This window comes from Grammomys surdaster, unplaced genomic scaffold, assembly GCF_004785775.1.
Source record: "Grammomys surdaster isolate TR1022 unplaced genomic scaffold, NIH_TR_1.0 1162, whole genome shotgun sequence".
Lineage (NCBI taxonomy): Eukaryota > Metazoa > Chordata > Mammalia > Rodentia > Muridae > Grammomys > Grammomys surdaster.
Window position 1 is genome coordinate 136,625 of NW_021605581.1, and position 8,140 is coordinate 144,764.

Sequence of the window (8,140 nt, forward strand, 5' to 3'; positions counted from 1 at the left end):
TTTCAAGAAGCTGACTCCTTTCATGGATCACTCAGCGCTCAGGAAGAAGGCCTGGGCTGGGCAGTGAGATAATGTGTCCTGAAGGCAATGGAGGCAGGACAATCAGTAGGGCTTACTGAGTTCCAAACAAACTCCAATTATGTTAAGTTTAAAACTGAAGCAAAAATCAAATAAGTCAAAATTAATTTAAGCATAGGGTTTTCTCAAAAAAAACCCATAAAGAGATGTGTTTGGAAGGTAGCATGGAGGCTCCTCTTCCCCCCCCCACCCCCTTACAATAAGATAAAGATTAACGGGAAGGTGAGAGGTATGCATAGCTGAGTAGTCCTGTCCAACCATGGCCCTACACATCGTGTTTCCCCCTAAGGTCCCTGGTACAAGGTCAAGGTGCTACGGATGGATGATGACCTCAAACTTCTCATCTTTCAGCATCTACCTCTCAGTTTCTGGTACAATAGGCAGGTGCCACCGTGTCCCATTTTTCCCACTCAAGTCTGAGATAATAGAATTGCATGTCACCCAGCTCATTCACCTGCAAACCAGCAAACTCATCTATCCCTATACCAGCAACCATGTAGTTGATGTGCCACAACCGGTTACAAAGACCTGTACACAATTTAAGTAGCTTCAGGGCTTAGGTTATGAGAGAGTTGGAGAGAGGGAGAGAGAGAGGTCATGGGATAAGCTTTCTAGAGTTTATTGCTCAAGAAGAGCACAGAAAGATAGCAACAGGCACATATGCACAAACACCAAGTACACAAATAACTAAGTAAATAAAAAGGAAAAGAAGACACAGCTGTAGTTATCATTCTTTCATGTCACGAAATGGTGACACCCTGTTACCGAGGACATAAGGTGCTTTGGTGGCTGGATGGAGAGAGATATTTTGAAGTGATGTAAAACATCCTCCCTTCTAGTTGACTCTCATGTCCCTGAAAAGTGGGATCCTGGCAGGTTACCATTTATAACTTTTCTTTTTGGTTATGCCAGGAGTCCTTTTCTGTAGTCTGGGCACATGGAAGAGGCAAGGTTGGAGACGAAATGACAGAAAATGCATCCAGCACTCTATACACTGCAGAGAGAGCACAGACTCCCAGGCAGAGGAGAAGGAAAGGCAGGTTGCTCTCCACCGAGATACATAAATCCTTACCTCTACGCAGAAGGAGCAGGTAGAGTATCCTAGCAACAGAAAATAATTACTTGTTAGAAATAACGATAACTGATGACCCCTGTTCATCACCGTGGCATGGGTGTGGCAGGGCACACCCAGAGGGAACCACTATGATGAACAAGTAAGTGGTGGAGAGATGGAAGAGAAAGAGAAGCAGCGCAGTGTGAGCAGAGCGATGTGTGCACAATGAAGAGTGGTGGAACTGGGAAAGTGAGGGTGGTGAGGATCAGCCTGATGTGAGTAGCCTGGGCTGCCAACTGAGGCCATGGTGAGGCCCAGCCCATTCTGCCACCGAGGACCTTGTCTGCATCAGTGGCCCTGTAGTAGCAAGGGTTTGTGTTGATGTCCATAGTCCATATCAACACAAAAGGCTATGTGGAAGTCCCTGGTGTGGGCTGCTGCCTCCTTTTCTTGTCCAATGGCTGTGCAGAGCTGGCCCTGCCCCTCTGTGGCCGCAGTACCTAGGAGAGCATCCCCACTCCACCTCCACTCCTGCCTGGGCAGCATGAGAGAGCTGGCCCTGGTGACGTGGGCACAGAAGAGCAGGGCAAGGGTCTGAGAGCAGGACAGCTGGCCCCACCCACCATTGCGGGGGTAGTACTGGAGAGCTGCCCCTAGTGACATGAGCTCAGGAGTGCTAGCAGGCTGACCAACTTACTCAGCACAAAGCCAGGTCTTTGAGCTGGCTCACGCCAACATGAACTGTTGGAGAGCGTGAAGGGGCCAGTCCTACAAATCCAAAGCTGCAGGAACTCCACGACATGGGGCAACAACACTTCCCCTGGTGTCACTTGGATATCCAAGAGGAGTCCCAGTCAGGATCCAGTATTGATAGCTGTAGCAGAAGGCAGAGGCCTCAAACCAGACCAATGACTCACTGTGATGGACATTTGCAAGTAAAGCTGTCTGGGCCAAAGGGTATAGTGCAGGCACACTGTAAACACCACAGCTTCCTCAGCAAGATAATTTCCTTTAATTTTTAAATTTCTTTTGTTTTCTTTGTGGGGGGAGGTCGCAAGGGCAGAGATTGGATATGGGGGGAGGGGGAGATGGGCGGGACTGGAGTACATGATGTGAAATTCACAAAGAATCAACAAAATGTTTTTTTAAAGAAATAATGATAACTATACTAACAATAAATTGAGAATAATCGTGAGGTTTAGTTGTTCACTCCTTTTTTATTTTTAATTTTATGGAGATAGTTGCTTTGCCTGCACTTTTGTCTGAGCACCACGTGAGTGCCTGGTGCCCTCACAGGACTTAAGTGGACATCAGCTCCCCTACAACTGGAGATTAAACAACTCATTCATTGCTGCATAATGAACAGGTCAAAAAAGACATAAACATACAGAAATGGAAGGAGAGCTTTTAAACTCCTTCTATAAAGCTTTTATTAACCAGTTTTGGGCAATTATAAACCAGGTAAAGACACAGCAATGGAAAGAAAGAAGGAAGGAGGAGTGAAGGAAGGAAGGAAAGGAACGGAATGGAGAGAAGGAGGGAGGGACAGAGACAGGGAGACAGAGAGTGTTCTGATGATCATAGAGTAAAAAAAAAAACAAAAACAAAAAACAAAAAAGCTTCACTTGGAAACCAACTAAGATATCCATCAAAAAGATTATCCACCATGACTGAGTTGGCTTTATCCCAGAGATGGTTCACTACACTCAAGTCACTAAATGCAGTGAATCACATAATTAGTCTAAAAGAAAAATAAATAAACAAATAAACAAACAGACAAACAAACAAACAAACCTGATTATCTCCATAAATGCAGGGGAAAAAACCTTACATGGAATCCTATGTGTCCCAGAGACAAAAGGACTATAGGGACCTTAGCGACCATTTCCTACACATTAAAACCTATAGATGAGAAACCTAAAACCAACATCAGCCTAAATGGAGAATAAAGCTTATTCTCCATAAATATAAAGAATATTGAGCTTGAAGCAATCTCACTGAAATCAGGAATGAGACAGGGTTGTGGGCTATTCCCTTTCTTTTTCAAGACTGTGCTTATACCACTAGAGGGAGCACTAAGACAGGAGAAGGAAAGTGAAGGGCTGCAAACAGGAAAGGAAGAAATCTAACTTCCCTATCTGTGGATGACATGATACTCTCTGTAAGAGAGCCTCAACATTCTGCCAGAGAACGTCTAGAAATGAAACACCATGTCAGCAAGATGCCAGAATGTAGAGTCAGCTTGCGTACACATAGCCTGACTATGCACCAATAAAAATAGAGGAGATGGTGGATACGGTGCCTTTTGCAATAACCTGAAAGAAGTGTAAATATTTAGGAATAACCCTAGCCCAAGAGGTGAAAGACCTCTACAAGGAAAACTTTAAATTGAGAGAGAGAGAGAGAGAGAGAGAGAGAGAGAGGTGGGAAAGGAAAACAGGAGACAGAAAGTCAGACCCTACTCTTGGATCAGTAGAATTAATAGCTTCAACATGAAGAGTCTATCTGAAGGATAATTAGATCCGGTCCAATCAAATCAAAGTCCCCACCTCATTCTTTACAAAATAGAAAAGAAGAAAGAAAAATTAACTCAAAACTTTTATGGAATCACAAAAGCCTTCCGTTAGTCAAAACAATCCTAATGCCATTCCAAAGTTCAAATTATAGTACAGAGCCTTAGTCATTAAAACAATATGTTGCTAGCTCAAAAATAGATAGAGACTGGTGAAACCATACCCAAGACCCCAACACGAAAATCTGTAAGTATTTCATCTACAACACACACTGAAAAAAAGACCATACTTTCTACAATGATGTTGGGGAAACTCGATGCCCACATGTAGAGGAATGAAATTGGATTCCTATCAATTACCAGGCACAGAAAACGAATTCTAAATGGATCAGACACATAGATGTGAAAACTGAGATATTGAAATTGAAGAAAATAGGCAATACCACAGGGTGTAAACATGGGAAAAGATCTGTCGTCGAGGGCTCAAGCCACCCAGTGCTCCTGATCAAGACTTTACAGGTGGAGTGTCATAAAAGGAAAAATCTCTGTTCAGCTAAGAAGATGATAGACCAAAGATGATGGGGTCTCCTTTTTAAAGATTAATTTTCTTTTATGTGCATGGTCTCTGTGAGTCCTTGCAGTTCCCTCAGAGGCCAGGGGAGGGCACTGGATCCCCTAGAACTGCAGTTACAGACCACATCAGATGCTGCTTAGGGTCTGGAAGCACTCACATCCTCTGGAAGTGCAGCTAAAGCTCTTAACCCGGGAGCCATCTCTCCAATCCCATAAAACAGAATGTTTTCAAAAGCACTCTGCATCCTGAGTTTTCCACATGAAGATGTTTGATCCTCTGAAATTTATTCCTGTGTATATTAAGATTCCAACCACCTTTTCTTTTAGTTATTGGTTGCTGCCTATTATATAATATAGGAAACAATTACTATGCTGGGTACAGTGGCATATGCCTTTAACTTCACCATTCAGGAGGCACATGCCGGGATGTCAGTGAGGCCAAGGCCAGTCTCTTCTACAGAGTGAGTTCCAGGCCTGTTATGGTAACTCAGACACTGTCTCAAAAATCAAACCAAACCAAACACTTTCTTGTATTTCTGTCACTGTTTGGAGATGCCCTCAGCCTGTCTAGATGCTTCTGGCAGTACTACAATCATAGTGTGGATTGGACTGTGAAATGGAACCATGCAGATTTAATTCTGTAGAAATGGAACTTGATCCACTCTCGATAGCCTCTCTTCTCAGCCTACCCCTCACTGTGGGTCTTCTGACTTGAGTCAAAAAGCCAACAGTATTTCTCTAAATTTTATTGTATATGTCTGGGAGTGGGACCATAAATGTGGTACTTCTGATTATTTAGTTGGGGGTGGGTAGCATGTATGTCACAGAAAGGAAAGGTCAAGGGACCAACTGTGTTAGTTGATTCTTTTCACTATCTGTAACTTCAGCTCAACTGGATGCAATACATTCTTCTGGCCTCCAAAATCTCTGTCTATCTCTGCCTGTCTTATTCTCTTTTTGTCTGTCTGTCTCTGTATCTCTTAACACACACATCAATTTTCTAAAAATATTTCAGACGTGAACGGGTTTGTACACACATGTGCATGTGTATGTGTGTATGCATATGTGCTTGTATAAATGTGTATTCATATGTACATGTGTATATCTGTATTCATATGTGATTGTGTGCATGGTCATGTTCCATATCTATTCATATGTGCATGTGTATCATACCTGCATGTGCACATGTTCATATATGCATGTGAATGCTTTGTGTTCATACGTATATAGGTGTTTATATAGCAATTTATGCATACATGTATGTATGTGTGCATTTGTATGAGCATGTATGCAGTCATATGTGGATGTTACATTCTTATATATGTATTCGTAATCATGTATTTATTCCTATGTTCATATTTTCATGTGTACATTTGTTTTCATATGCTCATGTGTGTGTTTTATATGCATGCACATGTGTATATGTGCATTTGTGTTCATGTGTGCATGTGACTATGTTAACATGTACATGTGTGTGTTCATATGTGCATACGTTTGTGTGTGTTCATATGTGCATTGTGTATTTATATATGCATGTGTATGTCTGTGCTTAAGTGTTCATTTGTTTGTGTACAGGTTTACATTTGTGTGTGTGCATATGTACTTGTGTGTTTATATGTTCAGGTGTCTTAGAGTTTTATTGCTGTGAAGAGACACCATGACTATGGCAACTCTTATAAAGAAAAACATTTCACTCACTTACAGTTTCAGAGGTTTATTCCATTATCGCTATGGAGGGAAGAATCCTGCCAGAAGATGGCGCTAGAGAGGGAGCTGAAAGTTCTACATCTTGAACCACAGGCAGATGAAGAAGACTGCCACACTAGGCCTAGCCTGAGCATATGAGATCGCAAAGCTTGCCTCCAGAGTGACACACTCCTTCCAATAAGGCCACACCTACGTCAACAAGCCCACACTTCCTAATACTCTTCCTAAACACTCTTTATGGGCTAAGCATTCAAACATATAAGTCTGTGGGAGCCATTCCTATTCAAACCACCACAAGGCACAAGTGTGATTTTATATGTGCATGCCCATGTGTGTGTGCATTTGTGTGTTCATATGTGCATGTATATGTGTGAACACATATGTACCTGTATAAGTTCATATTCATATGTATATGTGTGCATTCATAGATGCATGTTTGTGTTCATATATGTGTAGTGGTATGTGCTTTAACTATGTTTATATGTGCTGGCCTTATGTATGCGCATGGTCATAGGAACATGTGAATGTGTTTGCATTTATATATACGTGTGTGTGTGTGTGTGTGTGTGTTCCCATGTGTAGGCTTCCCATCAAGCAACCTGGAATCTGGACTCTTCCATCATTACTAGATTGGCAGTCTCCCTGCCTCTGTTCCTCATTTAGATATAAAATGGGGATAATAATAGACTTACCTTTAGGGCTGTTATGAGGATGAAGTAGATAATATCTCTAGTGTTTTTGAATAAGGCCTGCCATAAAGTAAGACTCTATAAATGTTAGATGCAATTCTTAAAATGCTTCACTTTAAGGCTTGTAAGGCTTGTAGGCTCTTCCCCCATCTCTGCCAGCTACATCATGTTCCCTTATAAATAAACTGCCTCAGTCCCTTGTAGCCTTACCATGCCTACCACAGCCTAATACACGTTAATCGTACAGGATAGCAAGCATTTGGGGGCAGTTGACATGATGGCTTCTCTCTGTGATGTACCTATTAAATACTGTCACCATTGTGCTAACTCTGAACTGGCTTCACTTGGGCAAAGAAAGGAACTAGCCCAGTGAGGCCAATCTGGAGAAGGCCTGCTTAGAGGGTTTCACCTGCAGCAACATAGACTTTTTAATACTTCATTTCAGTATTGAATAGGATACGAAGCAAATGAGGCTTGGTTAATACTTTTAGAGAACTGGACTTCTATCCTGTGTATTTCTTAATTAGCTACATGCACCAGAATCACCTAGGAAGTTTTCACAATATGCAGGCTATATTCTAAGGATTCTGATTTGAGCGAACCAGGTAGTGTTCTGGCTGCTGATTCCGAAGCCATTTATCCAGATAATTCTGAATCAGATCTTCTGGACTAACTTTTCTATTTCCTTTCTACCCATTCAACAAAAGCCTGCTTCAACCAGAATATACCCTCTCCACAGTTTTTTTTTTTTTGGATGTTTTATTTACATTTCATATGTTGTCCCCTTACCCCATCCCCCACCCACCCAGGAACCCCCTATCCCCTCACCCCTCCTCCTTCTTCTCTGCGGATGTAACCCCTACCTACCCCCCCACTCCCAGCACCCCACCCTCAAATTTCCCACCCCCTGGAGCATCCAGCCTTCATGAGGTCAAGGATCTCTTCTTCCACCTATGCCCAGCAGGGCCCTCCACTCTTACGTATTCAGCTGAAGCCATGGATCCCTCCCTAAGTGCTCCCAGGCTGGTGGTTTAGATCCTGGGAGCTGTGGTTGGCTTACCTCACTCAGGATGATAATTTCTAGTTCCATTCATTTACCTAGGAACCTCTCGAATTCATTGTTTTTAATAGCTGAGTAATACTCCATTGTGTAAATATACCACATTTTTTTAATCCATTCCTCAGTTGAAGGACATCTAGGTTCTTTCCAGCTCCTGGCTATTATAAATAAGGCTGCTATGAACATAGTTGAGCATATGTCCTTGTTATATGTTCGAGCATCTTCTGGGTATATGCCTAGGAGTGGTATAGCTGGATCCTCAGGTAATGCTATGTCCAATTTTCTGAGGAACCGCCACACTGATTCCCAAAGTGGTTGCACCATCTTGCAGTCCCACCAACAATGGAAGAGTGTTCCTCTTTCTCCACACCCTCGCCAGCATCTACTATCACCTGAGTTTTTAATCTTAGCCATTCTGACTGGTGTGAGATGGAATCTCAGGGTTGTTTTGATTTGCATTTCCCTGA